Source organism: Sebastes umbrosus, chromosome 1 (genome assembly GCF_015220745.1).
Source record: "Sebastes umbrosus isolate fSebUmb1 chromosome 1, fSebUmb1.pri, whole genome shotgun sequence".
In the NCBI taxonomy this organism is placed as follows: Eukaryota; Metazoa; Chordata; class Actinopteri; order Perciformes; family Sebastidae; genus Sebastes; species Sebastes umbrosus.
Window position 1 is genome coordinate 3,381,839 of NC_051269.1, and position 21,315 is coordinate 3,403,153.

Consider the following 21,315-nt stretch of genomic DNA (forward strand, 5'->3'; position numbering starts at 1 on the left):
CATGGGAGAGCGTGAACGCAGTCCCCCACTACCAGAAATTATGAAGTTGAGATTCCCACATTTGGGGAATTCACAGGGTCAGCACAACTGGAGTGCAATGGCTGAGCCTCGCCCTGGGTGAACAACATAATTTTTAAAACAATTTTAAATTTAGTTTTCCATACATTATTTCGAATATTCATACATATCCTTTTACGTATTACAGTGATGTCATCGTCCTTTGATGTGATGTCATCGTCCTTTGATGTGAAGTCATCGTCCTTTGATGTGTTCAAACATTCTGGAACATTAGGCTAGTTTTGGTAGACACTTAAAGCGTTCTGCTACAATACACTCACAGTTGACAATCTCTACTCAGTTGGATATTTGTAACATAGATATTTTTTTTTTCAAAATAAAGCTTCTTTTCAAGAATATGGTTGGTATTAATCTGTATTTTCCATAGGTCATTTCGAATAATCATAAATATCCTTTTATGTATTACAGTGATGTCATCGTCCTTTGATGTGATGTCATCGTCCTTTAATGTTTTCACACATTCTTGAACATTAGGCTAGTTTGGGTAGACACTTGAAGCGTGCTGCTACAATACACTCACAGTTGACAATCTCTACTCAGTTGGATATTTGTAACATACATATTTATTTCTTCAAAATAATGCTTCTTTTCAAGAATATGGTTGGTATCAATCTGTATTTGTTTTTAACTTTAAAAAAAATGATTGTCACAACATACTTGATCATTGTATCTCCCATGCCATGTAAATATGTGTTGGATGCAACTCGCATTGCTCAACACACAGCTTCACAACGTACACCAGACACTGCTGCACAGCAACACTGCCACTTTTCTGGACATTTAAATTTAGTTTTCCATATGTCATTTAGAATATTCATACATATCCTTTTATGTATTACAGTGATGTCATCGTCCTTTGATGTGATGTCATCGTCCTTTGATGTGAAGTCATCGTCCTTTGATGTGTTCAAACATTCTGGAACATTAGGCTAGTTTTGGTAGACACTTGAAGCGTTCTGCTACAATACACTCACAGTTGACAATTTCTACTCAGTTGGATATTTGTAACATACATATTTTTTTCTTCAAAATAAAGCTTCTTTTCAAGAATATGGTTGGTATTAATCTGTATTTTCCATAGATCATTTCGAATAATCATAAATATCCTTTTATGTATTACAGTGATGTCATCGTCCTTTGATGTGATGTCATCGTCCTTTGATGTTTTCACACATCCTGGAACATTAGGCCAGTTTGGATAGACACATTGAAGCGTGCTGCCACAATACACTCACAGTTGACAATCTCTACTCAGTTGGATATTTGTAACATACATATCTTTTTATTCAAAATAATGCTTATTTTCAAGAATAGGGATGGTATTAATCTGTATTTGTTTTTAACTTTAAAAAAAAATGATTGTCATAAAATACTTAATCATTGTATCTCCCATGCCAGGTAAATATGAGTTGGATGCAACTGGCATTGCTCAACACACAGCTTCACAACGTACACCAGACACTGCTGCACAGCAACACTGCCACTTTTCTGGACATTTAAATTTAGTTTTCCATACGTCATTTCGAATATTCATACATATCCTTTTATGTATTACAGTGATGTCATCGTCCTTTGATGTGATGTCATCGTCCTTTGATGTTTTCACACATTCTGGAACATTAGGCTAGTTTGGATTGACACATTGAAGCGTGCTGCCACAATACACTCACAGTTAACAATCTTTACTCAGTTGGATATTTGTAACATACATATTTTTTTCTTCAAAATAATGGTTCTTTTCAAGAATATTGTTGGTATTAATCTGTATTTGTTTATAACTTAAAAAAAAAATGATTGTCATAAAATACTTGATCATTGTATCTCCCATGCCAGGTAAATATGTGTTGGATGCAACTCGCATTGCTCAACACACAGCTTCACAACGTACACCAGACACTGCTGCACAGAAACACTGCCAATTTTCTGGACATTTAAATTTAGTTTTCCATACGTCATTTCGAATATTCATACATATCCTTTTATGTATTACAGTGATGTCATCGTTTTTTGATGTGATGTCATCATCCTTTGATGTTTTCACACATTCTGGAACATTAGGCTAGTTTGGATTGACACATTGAAGCGTGCTGCCACAATACACTCACAGTTAACAATCTCTACTCAGTTGGATATTTGTAACATACATATTTTTTTCTTCAAAATAATGCTTCTTTTCAAGAATATTGTTGGTATTAATCTGTATTTGTTTATAACTTAAAAAAAAAATTATTGTCATAAAATACTTGATCATTGTATCTCCCATGCCAGGTAAATATGAGTTGGATGCAACTCGCATTGCTCAACACACAGCTTCACAACGTACACCAGACACTGCTGCACAGCAACACTGCCAATTTTCTGGACATTTAAATTTCCTTTTCCAAACGTCATTTTGAATATTCATACATATCCTTTTATGTATTACAGTGATGTCATTGTCCTTTGATGTGATGTCATCGTCCTTTTATGTGTTCACACATTCTGGAACATTTGGCTAGTTTGGATAGACACATTGAAGCGTGCTGCCACAATACACTCACAGTTAACAATCTCTACTCAGTTGGATATTTGTAACATACATATTTTTTTCTTCAAAATAATGCTTCTTTTCAAGAATATTGTTGGTATTAATCTGTATTTGTTTATAACTTAAAAAAAAAATGATTGTCATAAAATACTTGATCATTGTATCTCCCATGCCAGGTAAATATGAGTTGGATGCAACTCGCATTGCTCAACACACAGCTTCACAACGTACACCAGACACTGCTGCACAGCAACACTGCCAATTTTCTGGACATTTAAATTTCCTTTTCCAAACGTCATTTTGAATATTCATACATATCCTTTCATGTATTACAGTGATGTCATCGTCCTTTGATGTGATGTCATCGTCCTTTTATGTGTTCACACATTCTGGAACATTTGGCTAGTTTGGATAGACACATTGAAGCGTGCTGCCACAATACACTCACAGTTGACAATCTCTACTCAGTTGGATATTTGTAACATACATATTTTTTCTACAAAATAATACTTCTTTTCAAGAATATGGCTGGTATTATTCTGTATTTGTTTATAACTTTAAAAAAAAATTATTGTCATAAAATACTTGATCATTGTATCTCCCATGCCAGGTAAATATGAGTTGGATGCAACTCGCATTGCTCAACAAACAGCTTCACAACGTACACCAGACTCTGCTGCACAGCAACACTGCCAATTTTCTGGACATTTAAATTTAGTTTTCCATCCGTCATTTCGAATATTCATACATATCCTTTTATGTATTTCGGTGATGTCATCGTCCTTTGATGTGATGTCATCGTCCTTTGATGTTTTCACACATTCTGGAACATTAGGCTAGTTTGGATTGACACATTGAAGCGTGCTGCCACAATACACTCACAGTTGACAAACTCTACTCAGTTGGATATTTGTAACATACATATTTTTTTCTTCAAAATAATGCTTCTTTCAAGAATATGGCTGGTATTAATCTGTATTTGTTTGTTACTTTAAAAAAAAATGATTGTCATAAAATACTTGATCATTGTATCTCCCATGGCATGTAAATATGTGTTGGATGCAACTCGCATTGCTCAACACACAGCTTCACAACGAACACCAGACACTGCTGCACAGCAACACTGACACTTTTCTGGACATTTAAATTTAGTTTTCCATATGTCATTTAGAATATTCATACATATCCTTTAATGTATTAAATTGATGTCATCGTCCTTTGATGTGATGTCATCGACCTTTGATGTGATGTCATCGTCCTTTGATGTTTTCACACATTCTGAAACATTTGGATAGTTTGGGTAGACACTTGAAGCGTGCTGCTACAATACACTCACAGTTGACAATCTCTACTCAGGTGGATATTTGTAACATACATATTTTTTTCTTCAAAATAATGCTTCTTTTCAAGAACATGGTTTGTATTAATCTGTATTTTTTTTTACTTTAAAAAAAAAAAAATGATTTTCATAACATACTTGATCATTGTATCTCCCATGCCAGGTAAATATGAGTTGGATGCAACTCGCATTGCTCAACACACAACTTCACAACGAACACCAGACACTGCTGCACAGCTACACTGCCACTTTTCTGGACATTTAAATTTAGTTTTCCATACGTCATTTAGAATAATCATAAATATCGTTTTATGTATTACAGTGATGTCATCGTCCTTTGATGTGATGTCATCGTCCTTTGATGTTTTCACACATTCTGGAACATTAGGCTAGTTTGGATAGACACTTGAAGCGTGCTGCTACAATACACTCACAGTTGACAGTCTCTACTCAGTTGGATATTTGTAACATACATATTTTTTTCTTCAAAATAATGCTTCTTTTAAGAATATGGTTGGTATTAATCTGTATTTGTTTTTAATTAAAAAAAAAAATTATTGTCATAACATACTTGATCATTGTATCTCCCATGCCAGGTAAATATGAGTTGGATGCAACTTGCATTGCTCAACACACAGCTTCACAACGTAGACCAGACACTGCTGCACAGCAACACTGACACTTTTCTGGACATTTAAATTTAGTTTTCCATATGTCATTTAGAATATTCATACATATCCTTTAATGTATTAAATTGATGTCATCGTCCTTTGATGTGATGTCATCGACCTTTGATGTGATGTCATCGTCCTTTGATGTTTTCACACATTCTGGAACATTAAGCTAGTTTGGGTAGACACTTGAAGCGTGCTGCTACAATACACTCACAGTTGACAATCTCTACTCAGTTGGATATTTGTAACATACATATTTTTTTCTTCAAAATAATGCTTCTTTCAAGAATATGGTTGGTATTAATCTGTATTTGTTTTTAACTTTAAAAAAAAATTATTGTCATAAAATACTTGATCATTTTATCTCCCATGCCATGTAAATATTCAATTCAATTCAATTTATTTTTGTATAGCGTCAAATCACAACAGAAGTTATCTCAAGACGCTTTATATACTGAGCAGGTCTATGACCGTACACCATAGTTTAGAGACCCAACAGTATCCACCAAGCGCACTGTGGCCAGGAAAAACTCCCCGATTACTGGGAAAAAACCTGGAGCAGAACCGGGCGCAGGGCGGGCGGCCATCTGCCGAGACCGGATGGGGGGATAGATAGATAGATAGATAGAGAGAGAGAGAGAGAGAGAGAGAGAGAGAGAGAGAGAGAGAGAGAGAGAGAAGCAGCCAAAATAGTAGCCTAGCAGCTGTAATAGCTAATACAAGTAGGACTGATAACACAAAACCAATAGTGGTGGATGGAAAGAGTGATAATACAACTATCAGAATTTATGTCATTGGGTCGTCCCCAGACGGGCTTTCAAGTGGAGCTTCCAGCTGTCTCAGTCCACCATACATCTGGCTAGCTCGCCAGCACTGTCCAGCATCTCTCCTCAGTACGTCCATGTGTGTTGGTGTGGGACGTCCCTGTGATCGATGGCCATGCGTTGGTTCCCGCAGCATCAGCATGCTTGCTGGGAGTTCTTGATGTCTTTGGCATTGACCGAGAAGTGTTATTCTCCAGGCTGCCACATTGTCACTAAGTGTTGGTAATCCCTCGTTAGCCTTGGTAGTCCCTCGTACAGACGTAGTTAATTGATGATGGTGCCAGTTGGTGTAAAGCAGGCACCGGACATGGTAGCAGATGCAGCCACAATACCGGAGACATCCAGATCCAGGTGAAACCCCGCTCCAAGTGTACCCCTGCTCCAGGTAAAACCTCGCTCCCGGTGTGATCCCGCTCCAGGTATGACCTCGCTCCAGGTGTGACCCCGCTCCACGGTTAGCTGCGAGACAAGGAGGCACAAGGACTCCCGGGGAGGAATGAAGTTAGTAACAACATGGACATGGGACATGAGTATATACAGAAGGAGAGGGGAGCTCAGTGTGTCATAGGAAGTCCCTCGGCAGTCTAGGCCTATAGCAGCTTAAGTATAAGCGTGATCAAAGAGGAAAGTCTTTAGCCTACTCTTAAATGTAGAGACGGTGTCTGCCTCCCGGACTGAAACTGGGAGCTGGTTCCAGAGAAGAGGAGCTTGATAGCTGAAGGCTCTCGCTCCCATTCTACTTTTGGAGACTCTAGGAACCTCAAGTAACCCTGCATTCTGTGAGCGCAGTGCTCTAGTGGGGTAGTAGGGTACTATGAGCTCTTTAAGATATGATGGGGCCTGACCATTTAGCGCTTTGTAGGTGAGGAGGACGATTTTAAAATCTATTCTGGATTTAACAGGCAGCCAGTGTAGAGAAGCTAATACAGGAGTGATATGATCTCTTTTTCTAGTTTTTGTCAGTACACGTGCTGCAGCATTCTGGATCAACTGGAGAGTCTTAAGAGACTTATTGGAGCAGCCTGATAATAAGGAATTGCAGTAATCAAGTCTAGAGGTAACAAATGCATGGACTAATTTTTCTGCATCATTTTGACACAGGATGTGTCTGATCTTTGCAATGTTACGTAGATGAAAGAAGGCTGTCCTTGAGGCTTGTTTTATGTGAGAGTTAAAGGACATTTCCTGATCGAAGATAACTCCCAGATTCCTTACGGTGGTGCTGGAGGCTAGGGCAATGCCATCTAGAGTAACTATATCATTAGATAATTTGTTTCGGAGGTGCTCAGGGCCAAGTGCAATAACTTCAGTTTTGTCTGAGTTTAACATCAGGAAATTGCAGGTCATCCAGGTTTTTATGTCCTTAAGGTATGCTTGAAGTTTAGTTAACTGGTTTGTTTCGTCTGGCTTGATCGATAGATATAATTGGATATCATCTGCATAACAATGAAAGTTTATGGAGTGTTTTCTAATAAGATTGCCTAAGGGAAGCATATATAAGGTAAATAGAATTGGTCCAAGCAAAGAACGCTGTGGAACTCCGTGACTAACTTTGGCGTGCATGGAGAACTCATCGTTAACATGTACAAACTGAGATCGATCTGATAAATAGGACTTAAACCAACTTAGTGCAGTTCCTTTAATGCCAATTAAATGTTCCAGTCTCTGTAATAGGATGTGATGGTCAATGGTGTCGAAAGCAGCACTGAGATCTAGCAAAACAAGTACAGAGACAAGTCCTTTGTCCGATGCCATTAGAAGGTCATTTTTAATTTTCACTAGTGCTGTCTCTGTGCTATGGTGCACTCTAAATCCTGACTGATTATCTTCGAATAAATGATTGTTCTGCAGAAAGTCACACAGCTGACTGGCGACTGCTTTCTCGAGGATTTTGGAGGTAAAGGGAAGGTTAGATATAGGTCTATAGTCGGCTAGGACCTCTGGATCAAGAGTGGTCTTTTTAAGAAGAGGTTTAATTACAGCTACTTTAAAGGACTGTGGTACATAGCCTGTTAGTAAAGACACATTGATCATATCCAGTAAAGAGGTGCTAACTAAGGGTAAAACTTCTTTAAGCAGTCTAGTTGGGATAGGCTCTAGGAGACTGGTAGATGATTTAGATGAAGAGATCAGTGAAGTCAGTTTGTGGAGGTTGATGGGAGAAAAGCAGTCTAAATATATTTCAGGTTGTACAGCTGTTTCTAAGGTTCCTAAGTTGAGGATACATTGGTACCAGTTGACGGTAGGAGGTGATTAATTTTGTCTCTAATAGTTATGATTTTATCATTAAAGAAACTCATGAAGTCACTACTACTGAGGGTTGTAGGAATACATGGCTCAATAGAGCTGTGGCTCTCCGTCAGCCTGGCTACAGTGCTGAATAGAAACCTGGGGTTGTTCTGATTTGTCTCTATTAATGATGAGTAATGGGCTGCTCTGGCATCACAGAGAGCCTTTCTATATGTTTTAAGACTATCTTGCCAGACTAAATGAGATTCTTCCTGTTTGGTGGAACGCCATATCCTTTCCAGTTTCCTCGATGCTTGCTTTAATTTGCGTGTTTGAGGTTATACCATGGAGCTGACTTCCTTTGTTTTATTAACTTCTTTTTTAGAGGGGCAACAGAATCAAGTGTGACTCGCAGTGAGTCTGTAGCACTATCTACAAGATGATCAATTTGGGTAGGGCTAAAGTTAGCATACGAGTCCTCTGTTATATTGAGACATGGTATTGAATTTAATGCTGATGGAATCGCTTCCTTAAATTTAGCTACAACACTATCGGATAGACATCTAGTGTACACACTTCTGTCTGATGGTGTATAGTCTAGTAATAAGAATCCAAAAGTGATTAAATAATGGTCTGATAAAAGAGAGTTCTGTGGAAAAACAATTAAATGTTCAATTTCAACACCATATGACATAACAAGAGTGGGTTTATGCACATTCTGAGAGAAACCAATTGAATCTAATAAAGAGATAAACACAGTACTGAGGCTATCATTATCAACGTCCACATGAATATTAAAATCACCTACTATAATGACTTTATCTGTTTTCAGGACTAAGTTTGATAGAAACTCTGAGAATTCAGATAGAAATTCAGAATATGGGCCTGGAGCGCGGTACACTATAACAAAGAGAACTGTCTGTAGTGTTTTCCAGGTTGGGTGTGAAAGACTAAGAACAAGGCTTTCAAATGAGTTATAATTTAGTTTAGGGTTTATTAATAGGCTTGAGTCAAAGATGGCAGCAACTCCACTTCCTCGGCCGGTGTCTCGAGGAATGTGAATATTAATATGACTCGGGGGAGTGGATTCATTTAGGCTGACATATTTTTCATGACACAGCCAGGTTTCAGTAAGACAAAATAAATCAATGTGATTATCTGATATTAAATCATTTACTAGTAGAGCTTTAGATGACAGAGGTCTGATATTTAAGAGTCCACATTTAATTCTCCTGTTTTGTTGCTTTATTGAAGTGGTGGTGTTAGATTTGATTAGATTATTATGTTTAACTCCTCTTCTGTTTACTTTTGATTTAATTAATTTAGGTGGCCGTGGGGCAGACACAGTCTCAGTTAGGTTTTGGGTTAAGTTATGGGTGGGTAACTGCTCTAATGGAAGCACAGAGAAGTGTGTAAGACTACAGCAATGCTTCCTGGTCTGACCTCTGGTTTGAAGCACTGTTTTAAAAAAGTAAGTATGTTGCAAATATCCAACTGAGTAGAGATTGTCAACTGTGAATGTAATGTAGCAGCACGCTTCAGGTGTCTACCCAAACTAGCCTAATGTTCCAGAATGTGACAACATTAAAGGATGATGACATCACTGTAATACATAAAAGAATATTTATGAACATTCTAAATGACATATGGAAAACTACATTTAAAATTGTTTTTAAAATTCTTCATCCAATAGTAAAGATTTTCTCAGTCCAGTTTTATTAAAATTATATGACAATTTTTCTTTTTTTTAAGTTAAAAACATATACAGATTAATACCAACCAGGGCTGGAATGGGACAAAAAATCAGCCCTGCTATTTTTGCCCTGACTTCCCCCATCACCGGTCATCTGTGCTGTGTGTACCACGTTTTGTTGAAGGCTCTGTTCGACGAAATCCCTTCAAATGTGGTTGTTTTGCATACTTGCCAAACTTGAGACCTCAATAATAGGGAGGATTTCAAAACCAAATTCTCCCCCAGACAAATTTGAGTTTTAGAGACTTTGTTTCCTGAATTCTGGTGACTTTAAAACAATGAAAATAACAAAATAATAAGTATACTGCAACAGCATGTTTATGTTAAACTTCTAATTTTACCTTTAAATCTCAGGAAAGAAAACTGAATAATTCACCCCTCTGGCATAAACTTTGCATGTGAATATCTAGCATAAACTAATATTCATCTGTTATAATAATTTTTTTGCCTCTGCTGTCCCTTTTTTAGGTTTATACATGCTGTACAGGGCCAGAAACAGGTTAAAAAGTAAATTTGACATAAATTGGGAGAAATATGAATTGTGACCCAGGGAGGAAACCGGGAGAGGGCAATGAAAAACTGGAGTGTCCGGGAAAATCGTGAGGCTTGGTTAGTATGCTGTTTAGGCCCATCTGCCAGATACTGGCATATGTCTGGGAGGGAAACAGGATTCAGTTATAAATCTATGATGGTTGTTAATTTATAACTTACCGTGCATTAAATCACAATATCAATGATGCTGAATTCCTTATTAAAACATGTTGTGAACTTCAGATGGGTCTCATACAGTATATCAGTAATACATTAGATCATCATTAATGTTTGTTGAGTCTTATCGGACATCACATTCAGGCTCTGATGGGGGGGCGGGGTTAGGCAGTGCCAGCCCCCACTCTGGCCCCTGCCTGGCAGACAGACAGACACAGGGGGTCTTTCCCATTAGTGCTTTTATACGGCTTGACTCCTCTCCTCGCGCCTTAGTCCCGCCCACGGGAGATGCGAGCGGAGGAGGCGAGGAAAAGACTCGAGGAGAGAGGAAACGAGGAAATATGTTTTTAGAGACATGAGACGTCCTTTCCTCTGAAGCGTCACATGAAGCGACGTCCGTTTCTGATGACAGCAGCAGCTGATCACATCTGGATCAGCTGTCAGTCGGCTCTAACAGCTGTTTATGTCTGAACTGATCTAATACTAATGAAGAAACAGAGTTATCAGAGCAGCAGTGTTTCCTCTCTGTAGTCTGTTACCTGTTGAACAAACACCTGCACATGAATAACAGCTGCAGTCTGTATTTCTACTGTGGACTGAGTCCTGCTTAGAGGACCAGGAACCATCTCTACTGGATCAATACCTTTATATTATTTATTCATTATTAGCGTCTGTATTTATTGATATTCTGACAGTAGAAGTTATGTATTAGGCTGAATGTTTCTGGGAAAAGTGAAATGGTAACTCATATCAAACCCGACGCTCAGGAATTATCAGCCTCATGTGACTGAATGCAAACTGATGTAAAAGGTGTAAAAGACAAACTCTCCTTCTCTCTCTGACTTTAACTGGATACTTAATAAAAGTGAATGGGGGAAATAAAAGATGATCAAAAGAAAACTCTTTCTCATAAATGAAGAAAGTTGTTTGAAGTCTGTTCATTGTCAGGTTTTATAAACCCTCTCAGTGTCAGACTCCTTCAGTGACGGTGTGTGAAGCAGAGATCCAGCAGGTCCTTCTGCTGCTGGAACACTTCACCATCAACATGATCCCTCTGTTGTTCACACCTACAGTTAAAGGGACTATTTGTAACTTTTTAAGCGTATAAATGTAGCGGGTCGCCACACATGCGCGCTCGCATATGCGCGTTCGCGTGTGGCCGCTGCCTTTCCTCCTCTGCCTGCCTGCCTTCACTCAGAGAGCGCGCGCGTTCTCAGCTCGCTCCACCTCTAGACGTGAACGCGTGCACACTCCACACTGCAGAAGAGTTAGTTTAGCTCTGAGAATATCTAGTGAATGTACAGTGGACGTTTTTGCAGAAATAACTGCTGCAGCTCCTCCAGACCAACAGAGGTTTCCCGTGTCTTGTGAAGTGACGGAGCTCCTCAGCTAGTAACGTTATCGTCTCGTTACCGACCGGGTGCCGGTGTCTCCCTGCTCTCTCCGCCCGCAGCCGGAGAGAGCAGGGAGACACGCTGCAGAGCCCCGCTGCTTCAGCCTGCGCTTAGGCAGGAAAAGCCAACACTAAGATCAGATCTAAATCATGTTCGTGGAGAGACTTTCGTCTGGTCAGCTAACATTACTGCCAAGCAGCTGAAATATAGAGTGATATTGTGGTTTTAGCTGACGTGTGTCGCCTCACTGTTTTGAGCGATGCACGTTCAGGTATATTTAGAGCGAGCAAGCGCGGGCCCGACGCTGACTTTCGTTGATTTCACGGCCACAGGTGTCGCTGTTAAGAAGCATTTCTGAAAGTTACAAATAGTCCCTTTAACACTGATTTTAACTAGATGGTGAATCAGAAGACAACTAAACTATAAAACGTTTAATCTGTGATCTGTCTTCACTCCGGTATAAAACTCCAGTGATGTTGAGATGTATCAGATCAGTCTGATCGGCGCAGTTTCCAATCAATAACTGATATCCAATAAGGGGCGTGTCGGTCGGTGATAAACTTCCGTGGAGGAAACACTGAAGGATACACTGGTGTATCCTCGCTCATGGCTCCTCCAGCAAGCCTCCTCGCTCCTCGCTCCTCGATGCGCATTTTATGAATTGGGACGTCCTTCAAGATGGAGGACTGAGATCGATTTCCGGGTCACAGCCGGAGGATCGAGGAGCGAGGAGACGAGGAGGCGAAAAATGATGAAATGAGAAGCACCTACAGAGACACAGAGAGAGAGATGGATAGTAAACAGCAGAGGATCAGAAGAAGCAGAGAGATGCTCTTCTGATGTGAACAGCCAGGCTTCTGCTCGTGCAGAAATTAATAGCGCGGCGCTTCCGTTCACTACTGGAACCCACGAGGCGCAAATCCGCTGGCTCTGCTCCGTTATGCATCATCATTATGAATCTCCCAGAGAAGCTGATATGGAGAGGGCAGAGGAGATCCGGCAGCTTGTGAGAAGCTCCAGTACGCATGAGAAAGTCACGGAAGGCCATAAGGAGTAAAATGAGTAAAATACTACATACCGCTACGAACCGGCCCACTTCTACCTCTGCTCACCTCTCATGACATGTTGAGCCAGACAGTCCATAATGCTTATCTCTACACTTTCTCCCTCATCTCTCTCCCTCTCCTCCTCACTGTGGACAACCGGCACAGAGCGATTGGGCCAGCTCAGTGTCAATTAAGGAAAACATACGTCGGCCCAAAAGGACGTCAGCCCACCGGGGAAATGCCCGGTATGCCAGATGGCCAGTCCAGCCCTGATACCAACCATATTCTTTAAATGAAGCACTGTTTTAAAAAGTAAGTATGTTACAAATATCCAACTGAGTAGAGATTGCGAACTGTGAGTGTATTGTAGCAGCACGTTTCAGGTTTCTACCTAACTAGCCTAATGTTCCAGAATGTGACATCATTAAAGGATGATGACATCACAAAGAATATGTATGAACATTCTAAATGACATATGGAAAATTACTTTTAAAATTGTTTTTAAAATTCTTCATCCAGTAGTAAAGATTTTTTATCATAGTTGGAAATCTGGAACTCAGTCCTGTTTCATTACAATATCATGAGGGTAATTCTTTTTTTTTTTAAGTTAAAAAAATACTGTACACAGTACAGTTGTATGGTATGGGCTTGCATTTTGCAGCGCTTTTCTAGTCTTCCGACCCCTCAAAGCGCTTTACACTACATCTCGCTAAACTGTACTACGAAGCTGGTTATCAACTCAGTAAATCAACCCAGAGTTTCTCAGTCTGGTTATGAACACGTTCACATGAACGAGAAGGTGTTTGCAGCATCTGACCGATCACAGACATGGACAAGACTACTGACAGACAGACAGAGAGACATTTATCAAAGAGTAAACTATATTAGACAAATACCAAGAAATTAAACACATAATCCAGACTAAAAGTAACACAGTTGAAGCTGCCAAATTCAGGAAGGAAAGTTGGTAAAAGAAAAAACTCCGGATGTGTGAATGCGCAAATTAACAGATTTATTAATTTAACGGAATACTTAAAAGTAAAGTATTCTTGTCTTAATATAAATAGCATTTACTACTCTAATAGTTGAATGGAATACATTTCATTTTACCATACAAATGTTGAGTGGTGTCTATGAGTATTTAAACATCCTTTCAGCTGCGTCCCCCCTCTCTAACGGTGTGAAAATGACTTAAGAGCAAGTAAAAATAATAAATATAAAATATAAATCAAAGCGGTTAAACACCCACAGCATAAATCCAGCCGTCCTTCCTGCACTTGTCAGTTTAAATTGTGTTGTTTTTAGTCTGAATATGACTTAAACGTCTTCACATGTGTGTAATATTATCATACAATCACCGCACTGAGCTCTGATTGGTCAGTAGGAGGAGTTTTTATAGGAGTTGATCTCTTATCTGGAACATAGCCTGCTCTGGGGCAGGTTAGCTGTTCAGCATAATTTACCATGGTGATCTACCCCGGTAAGAAGTGAACCAGTTTCGTAATAACTCTAACATAAGTTTGCAATACATAATAGGCTATTTGAATATGCCTGCTGCTGTAATGACATAATATTAATCAATATAAGAACATAAAAACAATGAATAAATAAAACTGAATTTATTAATCTATGACATTGTATTAATTTTCATCACAAACACCTGTTTGGATTCTTCAGACATGCAGCCCAATGCCTCAGAGGAAATAAAATAAATGTAGGGCAAGCCTCAGAACTATTTACATTTACAGCTTCATCTTTAGTTCACTCCGTTTTTTAATGGTGCCAGATAGAGGTGAACTGCTCTGGTGAGACGAGCACGACGCGACAGTTCTGAATTACGAGCTGCGTCAACCGCTCCACGACCAACGGTAGAGAGAGAGAGAGAGAGAGAGGAGAAGTGGCGAGCGGCGGCAGATGGAACCAGAGTGAAATGTGTCATGGCGGTTAACGTTACGTCCTCTAACAGAGTACAGATCCAGCAGAACACCGTGTGATTCACTCAAAAGTTAAAAAAAACGGCCCTTCGAGGCAATCGCTATTGCCTTGTTGAGATATTAAAAAAACAAAACAAAAAACAAAACATATCAGTAGACGGTTAAAAAGCCGGCAACAACTTTGGATGGTGACTAAGTGTTCTGAGGACAAACCCATTCATGTCCGGAATAAATTAGCCTTGACTCTGACCGTGTAACGTTAGCTAACTAGCTAACTAACTAGCTAGCTAACGTTACATGATGACACTTAGCTAGCTAAGGCAGCTAACGCTAAGGCAGCTAACGCTAGCTAGCGGAGCCTTTGTTAGAAAGGCAAACGGGTCTTTGTTCTGCTTCAGTAACGGACATTCTAAATATGCACAAACCAACTACAATTGGCTTTGATTTACACAATGAATTAGCAGTTAGCAAGGATACAACCGTGGTAATGCAGTTACATTCACAGAGCAGGGGCCTCATGTATAAAAGACTGCGCAGCTTTCACACTGGAAGATGGCGTACTCACAAAAGTGGAAAAGTACGTACGCACAGAAATGTTCACATGTATAAAACCGTGCGTACGCCTGTTCCTGCGCACCTTTCCTTTATACATCCCAATTGACGTGAAATTGAGCACAGCTGCACGCGCCACTTGGTCCGCCTTGTCTCCTCCCATTAATAACTATGCAAATGACTATAAACACGCGCCATGCTGTCACCTATTGTCCAAATAACAATGGCAAATCACGCTGGAAAAGGAACAAAAAAGAAGAATTTCACAGAGTGTGAAATTGAAGTGTTTGTTACTGAGGTGGAAGCTAGAAAACATATTTAATTTGATGGTCTTTCATCAGGAACAAGTAACAAACGCAATGTCTCCACAGCAGCTGACCGTGCGCTCCCAAAGGCTCCCGAAGGCTTCCGAAGGCGCACGGTCAGCTGCGCCCGAGCCTCGACTGCTGAGGGGCGCCGGTCTGGCCGCGTCCTCACTAAATATATACTATACGCTGTGCTGGAGTCACAGAGAGAGATTGTCAATACAATGAAGGATATAGATAGATATCTCTATCTATACATAGATAGAGATATCTATCTATATATATCCATATAGATAGATATATATAGATAGATATATCTATATGCAACGAATTAAAAAGAATGAATGACGTTCTTGGTGGGATAAGTCATATATTAAAAGACCTTGTTGAAAAATAAATGTTTGTCTCAACTCACCTCGTTGCTTTACATTCTGTATCTCATCTAAACGGCGCCGTATAGCTGCTGCATTTGGCTCATTGTTAGGTGTGCCAGGGTCCGGTTCATCCATCTGTAGCTCCAGGGACACAGGCTCACCACGGTGGTTTGCCACATTGTGCAGCACGCAATTTTGGTTTTGGCACGGTGGATAAGGCATCAGTCATCTCTGGGAAATTAGTTTAAATGTGTTTTTGTTGTGCGTTTGTGATGTTAAACATTATGCGCAAACTAATTAAGAAATATGTGGGTTTTTTTTTTATCCCACATCATAAATAAAACTCAGTAAGTTGAGTGGAAAAATTATTTTTACACATTGAGCAAGTTTCAGTAGTTTGTAGTTTGACACTGCCAGATGACAGAGTTTGGAGGACGGCCCGTACATTCTCACGACTGGTCTAGAGTTTGCGGCACGGTCCGCACATACTCACGTCACGTTGATTTTTATACATCCCGGCGTGAGCGTGAAACACAGCGTACGCAACATTTTAGTACCTGCACACCGTTTATACATGAGGCCCCTGGTCACCAGGCAAGAAACCTGCAGTTCTATTTAATTTTAACCACAAAAATTCAAACGCAATATTTAAAGGGACTGTTTGTAATTTTTTAAGCGTATAAATGTAGCGGGTCGGGACACATGCGCGCTCGCATATGCGCGTTCGCGTGAAGCCACTGTCTCTCCTCCTCTGCCTGCTTGCCTTCACTTAGACAGCGCGCGCGTTCTCGCTGCAGAGCCCCGCTGCCTCAGCCTGCGCTGATGCAGGAAAAGCCAACACTAGGATCAGATCTAAATCATGTTCATGGAGAGACCTTCGTCTGGTCAGCTAACATTACTGCCAAGCAGCTGAAATATAGAGTGATATTGTGCTTTTAGCTGACGTGTGTCGCCTCACTGTTTTGAGCGATGCTCGTTCAGGTATATTTAGAGCGAGTAAGCGCTAGCCCGACGCTGACTTTCGTTGATTTCACGGCCACAGGTGTCGCTGTTAAGAAGCATTTCTGAAAGTTACAAATAGTCCCTTTAAAAGAGAATATGTACTCACCTCCTCTTTGTCTTTGTGTTACTCAGCGGGAAACTTCCAGAAATGTAACTTGACGTATCACTCCGCTCTATATAGTTATAGTAGTCCGTAGTCAGGTGCGACCCTCCGCCGTTGGAAGTAGTCCACTGTTGTTTTCAGTACCACTATTTTAGCTTTCATTGGCCTTATTCTCTGTGGATAACCGGTTAGCACCACACTTCAATTATTAATTATTTAATTAATTAATTGTTGCCGTTTTATAGTAATAGTCCTGTGTTACTTTCTCACTCGTCTTTCTGTCTTACTCAAAAATGGCGGCAACGTCTCTGTATTTCCTTGGCATCCCCTCACTCCACAGTGGGCTGCCCACAGAAAAACCTCATGGGGGCCCCAAAGGGCAAAACTGCTGCGGACCCCGTACGGGTTAACCCACGGGGGGCCCATATAGGATTAGTGTGGGTTTGCCCCTGCCCATACTGCCCACAGTAAACCCACACTTTCCCACAATGGGCCCGCACGGGCATGTTTGCTGGGGATACCCTGGAGATGTTGAACTCTCTTCGTAGTACAGCCCTCTGGTTTGTCTGCTCCACACATAGAACTAGAAGTAGTAGTGATATTTGTAATAGTATAATTTACTGTGTTGTATTAGCTGCAGTAGAAATAATCCTTGAATTATCTTTTAGAAATATTAACAATGATACCAGTGATACATTTACTGCTGTGTGTGTTGTTATCCACTAGATGTCACTGTGGTTGTCATGGCGACCACCCCCAACATCACGTGGATACCCCTGCACTTCCTCCGACTAATCACAGGGTGGTGATCTTTCTCCATCATGTTTAATGTCAGCGCCAGCAGCAAACACAGAAATCCACCATGTGATCAAGTTTAGTTTGAAATGTGTCACACGGCTGAGTTGGAAGAGCTCATTTATTGGTGTGACACCTCTCTAAGACCCTAAACAGACGTGTGATGTCTCACATGTTTGTCTGCTGACATGTTGTCATTCTTCCAGCAGTTTTTCATGGTGACAATGATCAAACTGTGGCGGTGTTGATTCCCCAGATTTCAGCTGATCAGGAAGAAGAGCCAGTTCTACCCCCCCCATCACCCATATAATAAACACTGTGTCATGTTTTACACATATCCTTCACACAGTTATTCACCTTTAACACCATTTCACACCAATAAAACATGAATTCATCTTCATCACTGTGTCACTGTCCATCAAACATCATGTGACAGCTTCCCTCTCCTGAGCCTCCACCTCACCTAATTTCACACATTTCTAGGAAGAAAAAATATGTATGAAGAGTGAAAATTGTGGGATTGAGAGTTTAAAATATATATATATTTTTTTACAGAAGAATTTAAAGCTCTTCTCCACTCTAGCTTGTGATGTCACCGCTCTAGCCAGCGCAATACACACTAATGTAAAAGTCGGAGAAGGGCACTTTTACTGAGCTCCAAACAAAGTTAAACATTTCAAATAGTTTAAAAGTTGAATAAGAGCCATAATCTATGGAAGATGTGGAACATTTTAAAGTTTGAATGGTGTTTCTAGGTGAAAGTTTGAATGAGTAGTTAATGTTTAAATTCTGAACATGTCTCCTATTCATTTGAATGGGACATTTTTGATGGAATATGTTTAATAATTCTCCAAATATGACAGTTATGAATGAGAAAAGATATAGCACTAATGTCCATAAAGACCTGAATATTTTGATATTTGAATGGTTTCTGAAGATCAAAGTATGCAGAAGTAGTTAGAGTCCAAAAAACGTGCAGAAGTAATAGAAGAAGAAGAAAGATTCAAAGAACAATACTGGAAACATTCAAATACATACATACATATTCAAATACATGAATCACAGGAATATATATATATATATATATATATATATATACTGTATATGGGTGTTTCTGAAACTACAATCACTTTTATACATATATAAAATATAATTTTATAAACTATATGAAAAAAATCAACCTCTATGGATTTTAATTTTAACCATCAGAGTATTAATTAATATAAACAGGTACACACAATTCATATAAGATTTTAATCTGTAACATGTTTATTTTTTTTTATGTTTTTATCACTAAATGTCCCTATTGCAACATTTCAATAATGTTCATTCTATACTTATTGCTTTTTTTAATTTCTATAATATTTTTAAGACATTTAAATTAATTTTCATCAAGCTCTATGCATCATTGTTAATATATATATATATTTAAAACAAAGGGATTTCATGATTTTCTCTACACTCTGAAAAATGTAGACATAGATGTCGGTCTTCATACACAAAAAACATATAAAATATGTTGTTTTTTATATTGTAATTTTAATGTTTAATGTCTTTAAGGACGTGTGGTGGAAATGACATGTTTGCTAATATGTCAGATAAATGTCAGCTAGCGAGGTGTGCTACGTACGTTAGCTTTGACTGTTAGTATCTAATATACACATTTACAGTGATACCCAATTTATGTAATTCAACGCTGTTTAGGGACCCCAGCATGCAGAAATATTCAAACACACCATTTTAGAATAGAATAAACCATCATTTAAACTGCATGTGATTCTCATAAAGTGGGCATGTCTGTAAAGGGGAGACTCGTGGGTACCCATAGAACCGAATTAACATATCTGGAGGTCAGAGGTCAAGCGAACCCTTTGAAAATGGCCATGACAGTTTTTCCTCACCAAAATGTAGCGTAAGTTTGAAGCGTTATTTAACCTCATTCACTACAAGCTAGTCTGACATGGTTGGTACCGATGGATTCATCAGGGTTTATATATTACTATGATACCAGCATCAGACTTTTCTTATGCTTTACTTTTGGACATTTTCCTGACTTCATTTCAGACATTTTCAAGCTTTTTTTCTGACATTTTTGGTGAATTTGCTTTGTCATTTTTCAGACTATTTTCAGACTTTTTCTGAAGATTTTTCAAACCCTTTGTGAACATTTTTTGGACATTTTACAGACAATTTTCAATGTATTTAACGTGATTTGTAAAAGAAATCTTCATATTTTATGCTAACGTTTATAATTCATGGCTTCACATATAAAAACACATGTACAATAAAAACACTGTTGCTGTAGTATTAACTTTAATCATTCCAGAACATTAAGGAGTCAATTACTTTAGTTCAACATCAGAGTTTATTTCAGTATTCAGTATCATTTCTTTTAGTTTACTTCTCTCAGTTTGCTGCACTGTAACAAACAGAACAACTGACTCAATATTGAGCATGTTGTCAATATGCATCAATAATAATTCACTGCAAATAATGACACGACAACATATCTTCTGATTTTAAATGGTTTATATTTCACAGTTCTTTGTGCTGTGAAAATGCTCTCAGGAACAATCTAAAGCTCCTGATTTAGTTCCTGAGTTCAGCTCCTGTAGCTCCTCACTTCTACGACTATTTGATCAAAAAGCATTTAGAGCTGCTGAACCTGAACAATAATCTATTTGCATGACCACGGTCCTCCAACCAGATGGTTTAAGGGACCAAGCGGACATTAACCGTTGATGGAGGGCTCGGTGGAAAAAAGGCTTCCAGACAACAAGAGAAAAAACAAAGAGCTGCAGAGAGGAAGAGGAGTTGATGATTGTGTACAGCAGATATGAATCTGTTCTCAGTGGTTATTAGGACTCATAAAAAAACTGTTGACAGAGAATCAACACTTCCTTTCCTGCAGCAGACGGGCTGTGTGGGTTTCTGCTCTGCAGCCTTTCTAACATTAATAGCACAACAACAGTTACAACCATCCACTCTGGTGAAACAATCATTCCAGGAACTACAGCTTGATTTCAGCGCTCAGTACTCACTGTCTCAGCTTTGGGCCCTGTCTACACCTATACAGATGTTTCTAAAATAGATCCTCTCTGTTTTAAAACAATCTGTCCACATGACCTTCGTTTAACTAAATATCTCCGTCCACACTCGAACGCAAAAATGACCCCAAATGCTCTCCACAAAGTCACCACCAGTGAGATCACAAGTTAAGGGTCAAGGGATTTAGTTAGCACCCTTCTCTCTCCCTTTCCTTCAGCTTCATTACAGTCAGTGTGATAACAGTTATTGTTGGGGGGATTCCTGTCATCACTCTGCTGTCATCAACTGTCTCTTTACATGATAAATGAAGAAAGGAGGCATACTAAACCAATATCTCCCTCACAAACACAAATCATACACTTACACACCTCACGCACAGTACTTGTTTTTTTTTTATATATTTATTGTTATTGTTGTTATTATATATATCATGTTCTAATTGTTTGTCATCACTATTATGTAGTCATATTATTTCTGTATATTAATCTTGTCTCTAGGTGAAGTCTTCAGATAAACCCAGTGGGTTATCTGCCTCTTCCTTTATTGTATATTATTTATTCATTTATTTTCTCTTATGTTTGTGTTGTCTTAATTTGTGCAAAATAAATAAACAATAAACAATAAGGGAGG

At 39.1% G+C, this 21,315-nt stretch overlaps 1 long non-coding RNA gene and 1 other non-coding gene across 3 annotated transcripts; one reads left to right on the plus strand and one right to left on the minus strand.

Annotated features, from left to right (window-relative positions):
* On the minus strand, positions 1 to 157 carry LOC119498677. Its single transcript, XR_005209162.1, has one exon. It is a non-coding gene; the product is annotated as a U1 spliceosomal RNA (small nuclear RNA).
* A 47-nt stretch (positions 158 to 204) lies between these two features.
* LOC119485625 lies at positions 205 to 1,389 on the plus strand. 2 transcript variants are annotated; one of them, XR_005206317.1, is made up of 2 exons: positions 205 to 246; positions 1,201 to 1,389. It is a non-coding gene; the product is annotated as an uncharacterized LOC119485625 (long non-coding RNA). The 2 variants fall into 2 exon arrangements; XR_005206316.1 differs by having other exon boundaries at positions 212 to 269.
* The last annotated feature ends 19,926 nt before the right edge of the window (positions 1,390 to 21,315 follow it).